The 14,419-nt window shown below is 65.2% G+C and overlaps 2 long non-coding RNA genes across 3 annotated transcripts; one reads left to right on the plus strand and one right to left on the minus strand.

Annotated features, from left to right (window-relative positions):
• The first annotated feature begins 177 nt into the window (after nucleotides 1–177).
• Nucleotides 178–11,560, plus strand: LOC140595821 (uncharacterized). 2 transcript variants are annotated; one of them, XR_011997708.1, is made up of 3 exons: nucleotides 178–693; nucleotides 3,843–3,909; nucleotides 11,417–11,560. It is a non-coding gene; the product is annotated as an uncharacterized lncRNA (long non-coding RNA). The 2 variants fall into 2 exon arrangements; XR_011997707.1 differs by lacking the exon at nucleotides 11,417–11,560 and adding an exon at nucleotides 4,094–4,405.
• LOC140595685 (uncharacterized) lies at nucleotides 4,617–9,293 on the minus strand. Its single transcript, XR_011997494.1, has 2 exons — nucleotides 9,148–9,293; nucleotides 4,617–8,925 (listed from the first exon to the last, which is right to left on the minus strand). It is a non-coding gene; the product is annotated as an uncharacterized lncRNA (long non-coding RNA).
• Nucleotides 11,561–14,419: the final 2,859 nt, after the last annotated feature.

Genomic DNA, 14,419 nt, shown 5'->3' on the forward strand with positions numbered 1-14,419 from the left:
GTGTGCACGTGCGGGCCCCGGCCTGGCAGGCTGCCCAGGCCCAGCCTGGAGTCCCCGGGACGCCTACCCGCCTGCCGGGACTGCGCCAGGCGGCTCCTTAGAGCGGGGCTGCTCACAGGCTGGCGCCTCCGCTGCACTGAGCCCAGGCTCCCTGGGGTGGGCTGTGTCTGTGGGGGTGCAGGAGGTTCTCGGTGGGGTGGGGGCAGCGGGTGGCCGGGCCGCAGCCTGGTTCTCCTCCTCCTCCTTCAAAGTAATGGACTTAGTTCCTTTTATAGGAATTTCCCTTTGCAGAGGATCTGATGGGAAAGTGCAGTCCTCACCCCTCGCCCGTGGGCCCCACGGCTCCTCACAATCCCTGAGCCCGGGTAGATCTTACGAAGCCATGGTTCCCGCGGGGTTCATTCCTCGGGCCGTACTGACAAATGGAGGCTGACGTGTGCCCCATTCCAGAATCATACGGAGGAGGCCCTGCCCCCCAGGCCTGTGCTCCACCGAGCCGCCCCTCCCTCCCCCACCGCGCAGCTCCTGATCCGTTTGCTGTCTCCTGTGCTTTGCCTTTTCCAGAATGTCACAGAGCTGGAATCACACACCCTCAACCCACCCGATTCTTTTCAGAGGATGTGGTGCATGAAATCCTGGAGCCAGGCGAGGGTGTGGCAGGCCGGGCTGCTTCGCTGCTTTTCTCTCTTGCACGTGAGTCTGTACAAACCAGTCCTGATTGTCCTCAGGCGGTGGAGTTAGTGCCTGGGGTGATTTTCTGCCTACCATTCAAGGAGGTTTATACCTGGAGAGGTCTCAGCCTCCTGGGATAGACGGGAAAGGGTGAGAGGTGGCAGCTTCTCCAGGGTCTGAAGCTTCTCCAGGGGCAGCAGCTACTCCAGGGTCTGCAGCTACTCCAGAGCCAGCAGCTTCTCCAGGGGCAGCAGCTACTCCAGGGTCTGCCACTTCTTCAGGGTCTGCAACTTCTCCAGGGCCTGCAGCTACTCCAGGGTCTGCAGCTTCTCCAGGGTTAGCAGCTTCTCCAGAGCCGCAGCTTCTCCAAGGGCTGCAACTTCTCCAGGGCCTGCAGCTACTCCAGGGTCTGCAGCTTCTCCAGGGTTAGCAGCTTCTCCAGAGCCGCAGCTTCTCCAAGGGCAGCAGCTACTCCAGGGTCTGCCACTTCTTCAGGGTCTGCAACTTCTCCAGGGCCTGCAGCTTCTCCAGGGTCTGCAGCTTCTCCAGGGTTAGCAGCTTCTCCAGAGCCTCAGCTTTTCCAAGGGCAGCAGCTACTCCAGGGGCAGCAGCTTCTCCAGGGCCAGCAGCTACTCCAGGGTCTGCCACTTCTTCAGAGTCTGCAACTTCTCCAGGGCCTGCAGCTTTTCCAGGATCTGCAGCTTCTCCAGGGCTAGCAGCTTCTCCAGAGCCACAGCTACTCCAGGGCCAGCAGCTACTCCAGGGTCTACAGCTACTCCAGGGCCAGTAGGTTCTCCAGGGCTAACAGCTTCTCCAGGTTTACAGCTCCTCCAGGGCCAGCAGCTTCTCTAGGGTCACAGCTTCTCCAGGGCCAGCAGCTTCTCCAGGGTCTGCAGCTTCTCCAAGGCTGACAGATAAAACTCCCTCCTCTGGCCAGCTGAGCCAGTCTGTTCCATCCCTGCAGAGGGGATGGCCTTAGTCCTAGGCCTCAACAGGACAGCTTATCAGAGTACAACACAATTCACATATGCACAAAATATCATAGCACACGTGTGCACGTGTGTGCTGGCTGGTGTGTGTGAGTTGTGCATATCTTGTGTGTGTGTGCTGTGTGTGTCTTGGGGCTGTTGCATGCATGTTGTGTGTGTGGCAGGTGGGGATGGCCCCGGGGCACCAGGGGATAAGCCATGGCACTCAGGTGGCTGCTGGCCAGAAGAATGCAGTGACTGGAGGAGCGTTAGGAAGCGACACAGCTGAGGGCACAGCATACCCCTTCCTGACTCACTGCCTTTCCAACCTGCGAGGCAGCGGGAGGGAGGGAGCCGTCTTTGTCACCCTCTTGCTTGCCAGGGTGGTTGGGCCCTTGGCTCCCTGGGGCTCCCCACAGCTCCTGGGCTGGGTGCCCGTCTGGAGCCTCTGTGGTGGAGCTAGCTGTCGGCCGCGAAGACTTGCAAATGAAGGGAGACCCCGGGTATCAAATGAGAGAATGAATGCTGGGCACTTCTGCGTGCCAGGCTTCCCTTGCCGGAGCTGAGGGTTGTGGCGGTGGCAGCGGTGTCGATGGCAGTGGGGTTAATGGTGGCCGCGATATTGGCAAAATGTTGCTGCTGGTGCTGATGACGTAGATTCGTTGGTGTTGGTGTAGGTGTTGTTGGCGGTGGTGGGGCGGTATTGGTGGGATGTTTGGGGGGCCCACGGACCCCAGTAGAGGGGAGGAATATGCAGGGTGGACTTAGCTGGACCAGCAAGCCTAAACTATCTGGGGTCACCCAGGTATTTAAGGCCTAGAGGGGACAAAGAAGCATCTTCTTTGTTGCCACAGCCACAGGGAGGGTGAGCAGGCTGGCTCAGTGCACGACTAGGTCACAGTGGACATGCCCTGGAGCCCCGGCCCCATGACCTGGATGAGCCCCAGAGTCACGTCTGGCCACTCTGGGCTGGGCGATAGGGGTCAGGCTGGAGTCGCGGCCCAGTGAAGCATCCTGGTTGCCCACATCCCGGACAGAGTCTACTCAGGGCAGTGGGCTGGACGCCTCCTCCCTCTGGCTGTGAGGCCCTGGGGATTGGCTGCCCTGTGCCCAGGAGGGTCAGGGATGCCTTGGAAACTGGTCCCAGGAGCCCCTGGGTGGAGTGGTCTGGGGATGGGCCATCCTGGAAGGGACAGAAGAGGAGCTGACAAGAGGACCTTAAGAGGTGCCGGGGGACCTGCCCCCGGGTCCCGAGCTCAGGGAAGGAGAGGCGGCCAGATGGAAGACAGAGGGGGCTTGTCACTCAGGGGACAAGGAATGGCCAGGCGCAACGTGCTGGGTGCGTCTGAGACCCTGGAGGCCGAGGGCACAGGTGTCATGAGGTCCGAGGCCCGGGACGCCTCTCCAGCCAGGCCTCCCAGTGACTGCGACCCCCGTGCGGCCAGTGGGACGGGGAGGCGTCCTCTCCATCCTGGTGTCCCTCCCAGCTGGCGGCTGGGCCTGTGTCCTTGCGTCTCTCCCTGGCTCGCATGCGGTGGGACGCACGGCACGTGGCAGCCACGCGGCTCCCGGCGGCTGCTCACAGCCCGGGCCTGGATGGGCGCCGACGGGCACCTGCGGGGCGCTGGCCCGTCCTCCGGCGCCGTCACCTGGGCCTGTTTCAGCACCTGAGACAGAAGGCGGTGAAGCCGTCGGGCAGGGCCGGGCGCAGGACCCTCCTCCGACATCCTTTAGGGGACTCTCTAGGCAAAACGTCCCTCACGAAGGAAGTTCTCGTTTCTGTGCAGGAAGCGCGAGGCCTGCAGCCGGCAGAGGACAGAGGGCGCTCGGAGCGGCCACGGCCCTCCCCACGCAGGACGCTGGCCTGCTGCTCCCGGCCGCTCCTGGCCTGGGTGACCGAGGAGGCGTGGCGGGGACCCTGGGCCCTCCCGGGCGGCGCCGTCGCTCCGCACATCGGGACCCCAGGCCCGTCACGGGCAGGCCGGCCGGGCGCCCCTCGGGCCTGGCGCGTGTCCCCTCCCTGCCCGCGCTCGCTCCCGGCCAGGGCGCCCCGAGAGGAGCACCCAGGAGCCGCCCTGCCACCAGGCGCCCGCGGCCAACGGGAGGAGGACGTGGATGCAGCCCCGGAACACAGACATCGATAATTCGGCTTTTCAGAACTGCAGCGATCTTTAAAATGCCTCTTTTTCTCTTTTGATTCAGAGTCTTAATGGAAGCCCGCGTGTTCCAAGGACCATTTAATATTTAAACAGTTGCCTCCACTTTGAAGGTCAGTCCAGAGCTCAGGGTGCGAGGCCGGGCGTGGAGGGGGAAGGGAGGCGGGGCCGGGGCCGGGGTGTAGGAGGAGGCCTGCGGGGACGTGGGCTGGGGGGACTCGGGAGAGGGGAGAGGAACGGCCCCCACTGACTGCTCATGGGACCTGGGTCCCTGCAAGAACCTGGCCTGTACCCCAGAGTCTCCGGCTGTGAAGTGGGTCCATGAATCCCTTCTTCAACCCTGGAAATGGGACGACCCCATACAGAGGGCAGGGTGCGAGCGTGCGGGGAGCGGCCTCGGTGGACGCAAGTGGCCGTGGTCCCTGGGAGCGGTTAGTGGTGCCGCTGGGGGGCCCGAGGCCTCCTGACCAGCCTCCCCGCCCTCCCTCCTGCCCGTGGCCCCGAGGCCCATGGGCCCCTCTGTCCCGAGTGTCCCACCAGCACCCCAAATGTTCCAGGGCTCCGGGGAAAGTGTGCCTTTTAGAATAAAAAACAAGTAAACTCAGTTTATCTGCTGTTAGCAGTTACTTGTAAATGTCAAATATTGGGGCACCCGAGGGGCTCCTCTGCTAAGCGTCCAGCTCTTGGTTTCGGCTCAGGTCATGACCTCGGGTCCTGGGATCGAGCCCCACATCGGGCTCCCTGCTCAGCGGGGAGACTGCTTCTCCCTCTGCCCCTCCCCCTTCTCTCTCTCAAAAAAAAAAATCTCAAGAATATAAAGTAACCCTTAAATGCTTATACTTTATTTTTTAATTTGGGAAAAGCCCTTCAAGACACACCCCGAAGGCTGAGGTTAGAGGTCGGCGCCCTCGTCGGCTCACTTCCAGACGTAGACGGAAAGGAGGGGTGCGTCCATGCAGCCAGCAGCCACTGACACAGGGTTTTAGGGCGAGGGGAGTGTCAGGAGGGAGGCCAGCCGCAGGGCTGGGGTGTCGGCAACGCGGGTCCCCCCGCAGGGCGTCTGGAGGGCCGAGTCCTTGGTCCCGGAGCTGGGGGTCTCGGGACTTGCCCAGAGACTGGCGCCGTGTGCACGTGTGCGGGGGATCCCCGGGCCGGGTGGCGAGGCATGGGGCGCCCCAAACCCCCTCCCTCTCCGAGCAGAGCTGGGCCCCCCAGGCCAAGGAGCGCCAGACCTGACTCTCCGGGGGAACCTGCATTGGAGCATTGGGCGCGGGGCCACGCGCCACCGAGCGGCCCCATGTGCTGAGCCAACGGCTGTCGTCAGGCCCGGGGCCACTTCCAGCAGCGCCGTGTGTCTGACTGGGAAGCCCTGACGGAAAAATTGGCGATTGCTGAGCCTGTGGCGGGAGGGTCCCCAGGGAAAGGCGCGGTTCCGCGCGTCACGGGAGCCTCAACAGGTTCTGCTCGTCTCCCCGGGGTGGCAAGGCAGGGAGCCCCCCCGGACACCTCAACCCTGCTCTGTGACCCCGCCGGGCGCCCGCGGGGGATCATCGGCAGGCAGGCCACCCGGCCCCGTGGGTCCCCGTAGCCTCTGCCGGGTCCCGCTCAGGTCTGGTCAGGTCCCGGCCGGAAGGGGGGACTCCCACACCGGGGGAGGGGGTGCACACGGCCTCGGGTGCTGGCGGCTTCCTGGGGCGCTCCCCTGCTCGCAGGAGCACCCGCCTCGGCCGAGGGACGGTGCTGTTTGCAGACCCCCTTCGCCAGCGCACCCCTGTGCACCCAGCAGCGCGGCCCTAGGCCCCGGTCACAGGATGGGGCCAGAACCCCCTGCCCCACGTGCTCCCCACCAATTCAGGATGGCCCACGAGAGGCGCTGAGTCGCTGGGAGGGGACACCTCTCCTGGGAGCCCGGCCAGGGCCAGGCGGGGCTCGGGGACCCTTCCTGCTTGGAGGAGACTCGGAACACGCGCCTGGCGTCTGTGCCCATCAAGCATTCTTGGTTCCGCTTGGTACAGTTTGTGTTTCGGGCCCTGGGATGGTGTCCATCGCCCTCCCGGGACACACGTGTGTAAGGACGTGCCCGAGATGAGCTTGTGCCACGGGCAGCAGACAACATAGCCACCTACCGGTTCTCTCCAGCTCCTGCCTCCGGCCCCCGGGCACCCCCTTCTTTCCAGCCATGATGCAGGTCCCAGGAGGGACCCCCACGTGCAGGCCCTAGGCTGGGCACGAGGGCCAGGGAGGCGAGGTGGGGGCTCAGGGCGGCCCGTGCGGAGACCCGCTGGGTGGTGTCGGGCCGTGGCCTAGTCCTCAGCCGGGAGCCCGTGCTTGGAGCTAAGGCCCCCATGTGTCCTCTCCTGGGCTGAGGCTCCTGGAGGACACGGGGTGTCTGGGCTCTCCCGGGACGCCCCCCACCTCTAGCTCAGCGCTTGGCACACGGTGGCCTGACTATTGGCTCCTGGCGCCTGGCACTGCAGATGGAGCGAGGACACCTGCAAGGACGTCCATCCCCTCGAGGCCCGGCCAGCCTCCGAGCCCTGGCGGTCCCGAGGCCTCTCCCTTCTTAATACTTTGATGATAGACGCGGCTTTCTCTGTCCTCCCCACTGGGAAGATGCTTCCAGAAAGTAAAGGGTCAAGACCCAGCGGGCTGCCCTGGCCGGGGGAGTGAGCTTGGGGGCAGACTCAGCAGATGGGGCACGGGCTGTTTCAGGAGTGTGCCTCGGAGCTCGCTGATGCGGCCTCCTCCCGGGGGCTTGGGCAGGAGGCCCTCTTCAGAAAGGAGGGTGCACCTCAAGAGAGTTAGCACGGCACGAGTCGGGGCTCACAGGTGCACTCCCAGGGCTTCCTGGGAGGGTAGAGTGAGGTCCCAGGGCACCCGATGCAGCCCCTCTTCTCCCCACCCCTGGCCACGGTGCGTGCCCCAGATCGGAGGGCGGATGGCAGGAGGGGGGAGGTGGGTGGGGGACCCGGATGTGCAGGGGGGTGGGGGCAGCTCATTCCCATGGACCTTCGTCTTGCACAGGCCAGGGGCTGAACGAGGGGCGGGTGGCCGGTGGCACCCCTGCAGACGGACGGGCTTCGAACTCCAGGCTTGGCAGTACCCCCAACACTCATGGCGACAGGTGGGGGGTGCGGGGCAACCCGTCCCACGGTGATGTGAAGCCAGACGCCTACACCCTCCCCTTCAGGGGTAGAGATGGGGTCACCAGTGGGAGTCGGGGGCCATGAGAGAGACGGAGGGGTGCCGGGGAGGAGCAGCAGAGGCAGACGGGCAGGGCAGCGTTAGGGGCTCCCTCGGAGCCAGGATCCCGCCGCTGTGGTGATGCTCTGAACCAGCTTTGGGTGACCCGGATGGGGGGCACCTTGACCTCTTCCTCAGGATCGGGGTCCCCTGAGCTCCCATAAAAGGACCTACGTTAGGGGCCCCCGGGTGGCTCAGTGGTGGAGCACCTGCCTTCGGCTCAGGGCGTGACCCCGGGGTCTTGGGATCGAATCCTGCAGGGAGACTGCTTCTCCCTCTGTGTCTCCGCCTCTCTCTCTGTCTCTCAAGAATAAATAAAATATTTAAAAAAATAAATAAAGGGACCTACTTTCCCTGTTTGTTAAGCCCCCTGGGCCCCCGGGGTGTCCCATCCCGGCCACGCTTGGGCCCCTCATAGCTCAGGGAACGCCCTGCTGAGACGGGACCCCCTGACGGCCAGCCGGGGCGGGGGCTCCAGGTGGCCCCTTCTCCCCCCGGAGCCAGGAGGCAGCGTGTGTGCAGGTCCAGCACGGACGGCGCCGTCACGGGGACACTTGAGAGAGGAGGGTCGTTGAGGGCAGGACGGGGGACGGCGCCGTCTGAGGCCAGGGACACGCAGACCCACACCCAGTGCTCCGCGGGCCCAGCCCCACGGTGTCGATCGGCACCTCCCCTGCTGCGCTGTCGCCGCCCCACGGGGGGTGCTGGGGGACTGTCCCCCTCACACTGGCCGCACCTGGGCGGGCTCTGCTCCGAGCCCTCGAGATCGATCACCTGCTCTTTCCAGTCAGGCTCTTCCCTGATTTCAGGAACGTGCTTGCTTTCCCAGGGCCCCAGGGCGTGGAGCTGACTTTGTCGCTGTGACGGGCACATGTCTGGTCACTTGCTGGAGCTGCCAGCATGCGTGTCCCCCCCCCACCCCCCACCAGGCCGGGTGCACTCCAGGGCCCCGCGTGGCTGGGGTCAGGCCCTGAGCACTCAGAGGAAGCAGTTTCCGTCCCAGGCCACGTCGTGCAGCCGTGCGCCGCCTGGGGCTGGGGGACAGCGACCCTTCCCACCTGTAGACGTGCCCCAGGGACAGCGGGACGTGGCGGGCGATCGAACACAGGGCTGATAACGGGGCCGGTGGCCATCAGGCCGCGTTTGACCATTTAAGGAAAGCCCTGAATTAGAAAGGCATCCAGACCCCGGGACGATAGGCCCAGGCGGCCTCCTGTCCCCTGCGCCCCCCGCCGTGGGGCCCGGCTCCTGGGGGGTCTGCTATCAGCACACGGAGGGCTTGCAGCTCTGTCCGGGCCGTAGCAGACGGACAAATCCAGACGGTTCTGCCGAAGGCCGGGCTCTGCTCGCTTGGCCGGTGGTGGGCGAGCAGTTTCCGTTCGCGTCACTACTTCCCCGCTTGTAAAGGTGGCCGCGGGCTCCCCGTAAACGCTTCTCAGGGGCGCACGGCCTGACTGGCATGGTGGCTCCGAGGCAAAATCCCCCGATTTTACAGATGGGGACACGGGGTCTGAGCGGCGAGGATCAGGGCTGGGTTCTCAGCTGGCGAGGACCCGGCGGGGCTTCTGGCAGGGGGCAGGCTCGCTACAGGAGGGGGCACGTCCAGGGAGGCGGGTGGGAGCCCCCACATGCGGCCTGTTCCTCCCCCCGCACCCCTCGAGCACCCGTGGCTTCCCTGCCCCGCCTCCCTCCTCTTTGCTGTTCCTTAGCTTCTGATTGTCCATCATCTTGCCCCCTGGCCTTTCTCGTTCTCCCTCCAGGTAAGGGGCACCCGAGTCCACCTCCTTGCCCAATCGGGCGCACGGTCACTGTCGCCCAGGGGCTGTGGGCACCTGACGCTGTGGCCTGCACTTCGGGTCCCTGGAGCCCACAGCCTCCGGCACCACCTGCACCACCACACACGCCGCGGTCAGGCTCAGCCCTGCTTTTGCTGAAGCCACGGGGGGAGGCCCCGGAGGGAGGTGCTGGGCCAGGCTGTCCCCCCACCTCCCACCCCCCAGCCACCCCCCCTGCAGCTAGCTGGTGCAGTTGAGCCTCCCTGGGAGGGGGAGTCACCCCCGTAGTAAGGCCAGCGCGCCTCCCTGGCTGGTCCCGGAGGGTCTGCTTACCGGCGGCACGACCTGCCTTCCAGGCCCCCTCTTAACTTGCTTGCACCTGCCAAGACCCCGTTTCCAGATGAGGTCCCCACGCTGAGGTTCGGCGCGGACTGTATCCAGGCAGGGGCCAGGGGACACTGGCCAACCTACTGGATTATGTGATCCAAAACCCAACCGAAAGAGCCACAGGCCTCAAAAGGCGCGTGGGCTCAAAGTCCAGCAGAACGGCACACTCTGTTCCACGCAGTGCCCTGCACTTCACCCACGAGGACAAATGCCCCACTGCGTAAGAGTGTGGCAAACGTCAGCGCCCACGTAGCCGCCCCTGGGGGAGGACGGAGAAGGAGCAGGGGGCAGCTGAGGGGTGCCGTGCCTGCTGGGTGCCGGGTGGCCTGGCCCACATCGCTGCGATGGTGACGGACCGTGAGGGGTCTGGCCGCGCGGCCTCCCAGGCTTGCCACTCGCAGGAGCCCCAGTCCAGGACCAAACCCAGAACCTGCTGCCCCAGGAAGACTATGGGGCCGGGGTTCCGGGGGAGACAATGCCTCTGCTCCGAGGGGCGCTGCAAGCTCCCCCACTCCTGGGGGATTATCCTGCAGCACGGAGCTGGGGTGTGGCTTCCACTTGGGGTCATCCGCTTCCCGCCCCTCCTGGGGCCCCAGGTGCAGGTCCTGGGGACTCAGATCAGAAAGGGAGCTGCCAGGATTTTGAGGTCACATCTGCACATGGAAACTGAAGCCACTGCACACGCTGGCTCCCTGTGAGCTGTGTCTGGCCGGGACGTCCCCGGGGACGCCAACAGGGCAAAGTCCCGTCCCCGTCGGCCCACGTCCAGGGCCGCGCCTTCGGGTCTGTGGAGTGGGGTGGCCCTGCCTGCGCTGGGGTCAGGGGTCCCCGGGGGCATCTTCGTGACCCATCATGACCCCAGCTAAGAACCTCGACCCCTCCTGCCTGAGGCCACGGCTCTTTGCTCCTGAGGATTGTGGAAAACCCCTAGGAAGGGGAACCTCTGGGCCTGCTCTTCTGTTTTTCTTTAGAGAGAGCGAGAGAGAGAGAGGGAGAGCACATGTGTGCACGCAGAGGGGGGAGCGGCAGAGGGAGACTGAGAATCCCAAGCTGACTCCTCGCTGAGCACAGAGCCCGACACGGGGCTCGATCCCATGACCCTGAGATTGTGACCTGAGCTGAAACCAAGAATCGACGCTTAACTGCGAGCCCCCCGGGTGCCCCAGGTCTGCCCTCTTGTCCTGCCCCTGGGGAGGCCCCGTGTCCCCCTGGAGCGGCCTCGCCCAGGCAAGCAGACACTGGGGTCTCTCACCCCTTCCCTCTGTCGCTGCTGCCTTCCTGTTCTGGCACATTCTGGGAGATGGTCCCCGGGCCATGCGGTGGGGAGCCAGCCAGCTGGGGCCAGGGGAGACGGAGGGGGGCTGAGTCCTCCAACCCCGGGGAGCCCCGAGGGTGCCCCTGAACCGGGTGCGTGGATGCAGGAGGTCGGAGCGCCGTGTGAGCGACACGGAGTCTGGAGACGCAGGCGCCGGCTTCCAGCACGGGCAGGGAGCCCGGGTGCTCCGGAGGACGGAGCTCTGGGGATTAGGGGTGCTGAGTCACGCGGCAGCGGGGGAGGAGGGGGCAGGACAGGATGGCAGGTGAGGACACCGGGGGCCGCAGGCCGCTGGGTCCAGGGCGGCACGGCCCGAGGGAGCGCGGGGCTAAGGCTGCCCGGGGCTGCGGCAGCCGTCCGGCCACACTAGCTGGAACATAGGCAGTCGGGCGACGCCACACCGGACGGAGGGACGAGACGGGACGGACGGGACCCCGGTCCAGCCCGAGGCTCCAGCAGCGAGCCCAGGCGGCCAGGCTGGCCCAGGCGACACTGCTGCCTCCCTGGTCCCGGGGTCCATCCTGAGGCAGGCGTCCCCCTCACGGGATCTGGGGCGCTCAGCGGCTCCGGGGTGGGGGCAGACCCAGGGGGTATTTAGGAAGCCCCCCTGCCCCCTGGCAGCCCGTCTCTGTGGACGCCAGAAGCTGACCCCTCACGGGCCCTGCCCCCGAGGCCAGCGGGTGGGGGGAGTGGAGGCTGCCCCATGAGGAGGGGACGTGGGCCGTGGGGCCCTGGGGTGGGGGAGCCAGCGAGGGCACAGGCCCAGGTCCCACGGATGCAGTGCGGGCCACATGCCGGGGACAAGGAGCCTGGAGCCCTGACCTCGAGCTCCCAGGATGCAGGAATTGTCAGGCCGGCCCTGCACACACTGGGTTTTAAAATCTTCCTTTTGGGGTACAGGGGGCAGGGATGACTCGGCCAGTGAAGCATTTGCCTTCCACACAGGTCGTGATCTCAGGATCCTGGGATCGAATCCTGCGTCTGGCTCCCTGCTCCGTGGGAAGGGAAGCCTGCTTCTCCCTCTGTGCCTCCCCTGCTCATGTTCTCTCTCTGTCAAATAAATAAAATCTCAAAAAAATAATAAAATAAATAAGATAAAATCTAGCTTTTATTTGTTGCCCGTGTGGTGAGGTCAGTAGATCAGGAGATGGCCTGTCACTGAAGTTTGGGGCGCAGCACATGCCCTCGCGGGGAAGCAGCGGGCCGGCGAGCGGGGGGCGGGAGCCTCACTGTGGTTTCCACGGGAAGGAAGGGTTGGGCAGGGGCAGCCCGTTTGCCTAACTTGGGCGGGCTGGAGGGGCACGGGGCTGTCCCTGGCCGTCTGGCTCCTGGCCCCGGGGTGATGGGGGCAGGGGATGGTGGCCTGGAGCACCGGGGTGTGGGCTCTGCCTGGGAAGAGTCCCCCCTCCCCCCCATGTCCAGCACAGTTGCCGCACACCGTGCAGTGCAGTGAGAGGGAGCAGGGGGTGGTCACGGGCCGAGTCCTCCGCTTGTCCCCAGCAGGGTTGGCCAGGCCGCGTCTCCACGTGGCGATCCTGTGTGTCCACAACGTGGAGGGGCTTCATCCTTGTTCCTGTCGCCACACGTGGCACTTCGAGAGGACACTGTGGGGGCCCATTTGGCCCAATCCTGTTCCCCTAAGGGCCCTTGGCGCACTTTTGATGAAGAGGATTGCGGTGGGAAGCCGGCTGCCCAGCATGTGAGAGGGCACGGCGGGAACCCGCCTCGGGGGGCTCGGATCCCACCAGGAACCCCAGAAGTGGCGTCCCGGATGCTCGCAGGCTGCAGCCCGGGGTGGGGGCTCCTTGCTGACAGCCACTCCCCCACCTCTGATGGGCTCCTGCTGGCCCGGTCGGGTCGGGTCAGGGCTGGAGGGGGCCGGGATCTCTCCAGGAAGTGGGGGGACCTCGGGGGGGAAGCCATGTTGGGGTCACACCACCCATCGGTGGCAGAGCCACGTCTGGAGCCTGGCGAGCGGAATGGTGGGCGGGTGTCCTCTGAGCGGGCCTGACGCTCTTGGTCAGCGCTTCCACACTCAGTCTGGTCTCAGAGAACGAGCGGTCCTGCACCATCCAGCGTGTCCCCCGATGCAGGGTTTCTGACACACAGATGGGAAAGCCTGGAAGTGGACAGTGGCCCCCGGGCCACTGTAGACGCCGTGGGTGTGGAGCCTGGCTGTGCCCCCTGCTGCATACCAGGAGCTCTGAACCCCGTTTCTTCCTGCATAAAGTGGCAATGACAGCGAGGGCCCTTGGGGGTGAATGAGACGAAGATGCTGGGAAGAGCTTGGTGTGGTGCTGGACACTGGTGGGGGCCAACACCAGTGCCCACGGGTGCCCCTACACCTCAGTGGGCCTGAGGGGGGCCCCAGGACACCCACCAGGCCCAAGGCCAAGGCATGTGCTGATGCAGCCCCAAGCCGGCAGGAGAGGTGACCTCTGAGCCAGGGCTACCTTGGGCCACATTGGGCTACTCTAGACCATGCTGGACCACGTTGGGCCACCCTGGGCCACCTTGGGTCACCCTGAGTCACCCTGGGTCGCACTGGACTACTCTAGACCACACTGAGCCACCCTGGGTCACATTGGGTCACATTGGTCTATTCTAGACCATACTGAGCCACCCTAGGCCACCTTGGGTCACATTGGGCTACTCTAGACCACACTGAGCCACCCTGGGGCACCCTGGGGCACATTGGGTTACTCTAGACCACACTGAGCCACCCTGGGGCACCCTGGGGCACATTGGGTTACTCTAGACCACCGTGGGTCACTGTGAGTCACATTGGGTCACTCTAGGCCACACTGGGCCACCCTGGGCTGCTCCCCAGCACCATGCCCCCCTGACCACAGTGAGGTCCGGGCCTGGAGACCTCGGCCTGTGCCGCCCCCCTATGGGATGGCTATGCTGAGAAGGACATTGTGTGCCACCCCCAGGCTGATTTGACCCAGGCTGTGTCTCCGGTTGGTGGCACGCACAGCGCAGGCAGAGGGGGTGGGCCCAGTAGATTCTGCGGGAGCTGAGCACCTTCAACAGCCCCCGACTCCTTGCTAATCAATGAGAAAACTGATAGAACCACAGCGAATCTCCAGGTTCACATATCGCTCTGCACTTGGGAAGAACTTTCTGGAAATGCAGCACACACGCAGCCCCTCGCCCCTCTGGCCCCACGTCCCTGCAGAGTGGGACTGGGAGCCCCTCTCAGCCCCACTCAGCTGTGTGTGGAAGGAGCAGGTCTGGGGGTGGGGGGAGGAGGGTCAGGAGGACGCCGGGCGCCGAGTGCCCCGCAGACCTGCCACCACAGTGCTCTGCGCAACCGTCCGCCTGGCTGCCCTTCAGCCCACCTGGGCTCCAGCCACGCTGGTCCCCGCGGGCAGGGCTGTCCTCGCCCCGTCTTCCGTCCATACGCTGGCTCATTCGCATTCACATTCATTTTTTTTTAAAGCCTTTATTTATTTATTCATGAGAGACGCAGAGAGAGAGGCAGAGACACAGGCAGAGGGAGAAGCAGGCTCCATGCAGGGAGCTCGACGTGGGGCTCGATCCCGGGACCCCGGGGTCATGCCCTGAGCCAAAGGCGCCCCCCAGGCGCCCCTCACATTCATTTATTTTTTAAGCTATTGCAGAAGGGACAGCTCTGGAAACAGAGACCGGGCTCCCTGGGGGAGACCCCCATGGCTGGGACCCCTGGCAGGGGTGAGGCACTGACCCGCCCAAGGCCCACGGGCCGCCGGACACATACCCCCGGCCGACAGGCAGCAGGGGCTCGGCACCCACGGTGACTGCACCCCGAGGGGCGAGGGGCAGAGCTGCTGCGCAGGTGGCCTGGTCGGGGTGTCTCCTGCGCTCAGCCCCGGGGTGCATCTCGATTTCCCTCCCCCTTCCCATAAAACAAGACCCGAC

This window comes from Vulpes vulpes, chromosome 15 (genome assembly GCF_048418805.1).
Source record: "Vulpes vulpes isolate BD-2025 chromosome 15, VulVul3, whole genome shotgun sequence".
Lineage (NCBI taxonomy): Eukaryota > Metazoa > Chordata > Mammalia > Carnivora > Canidae > Vulpes > Vulpes vulpes.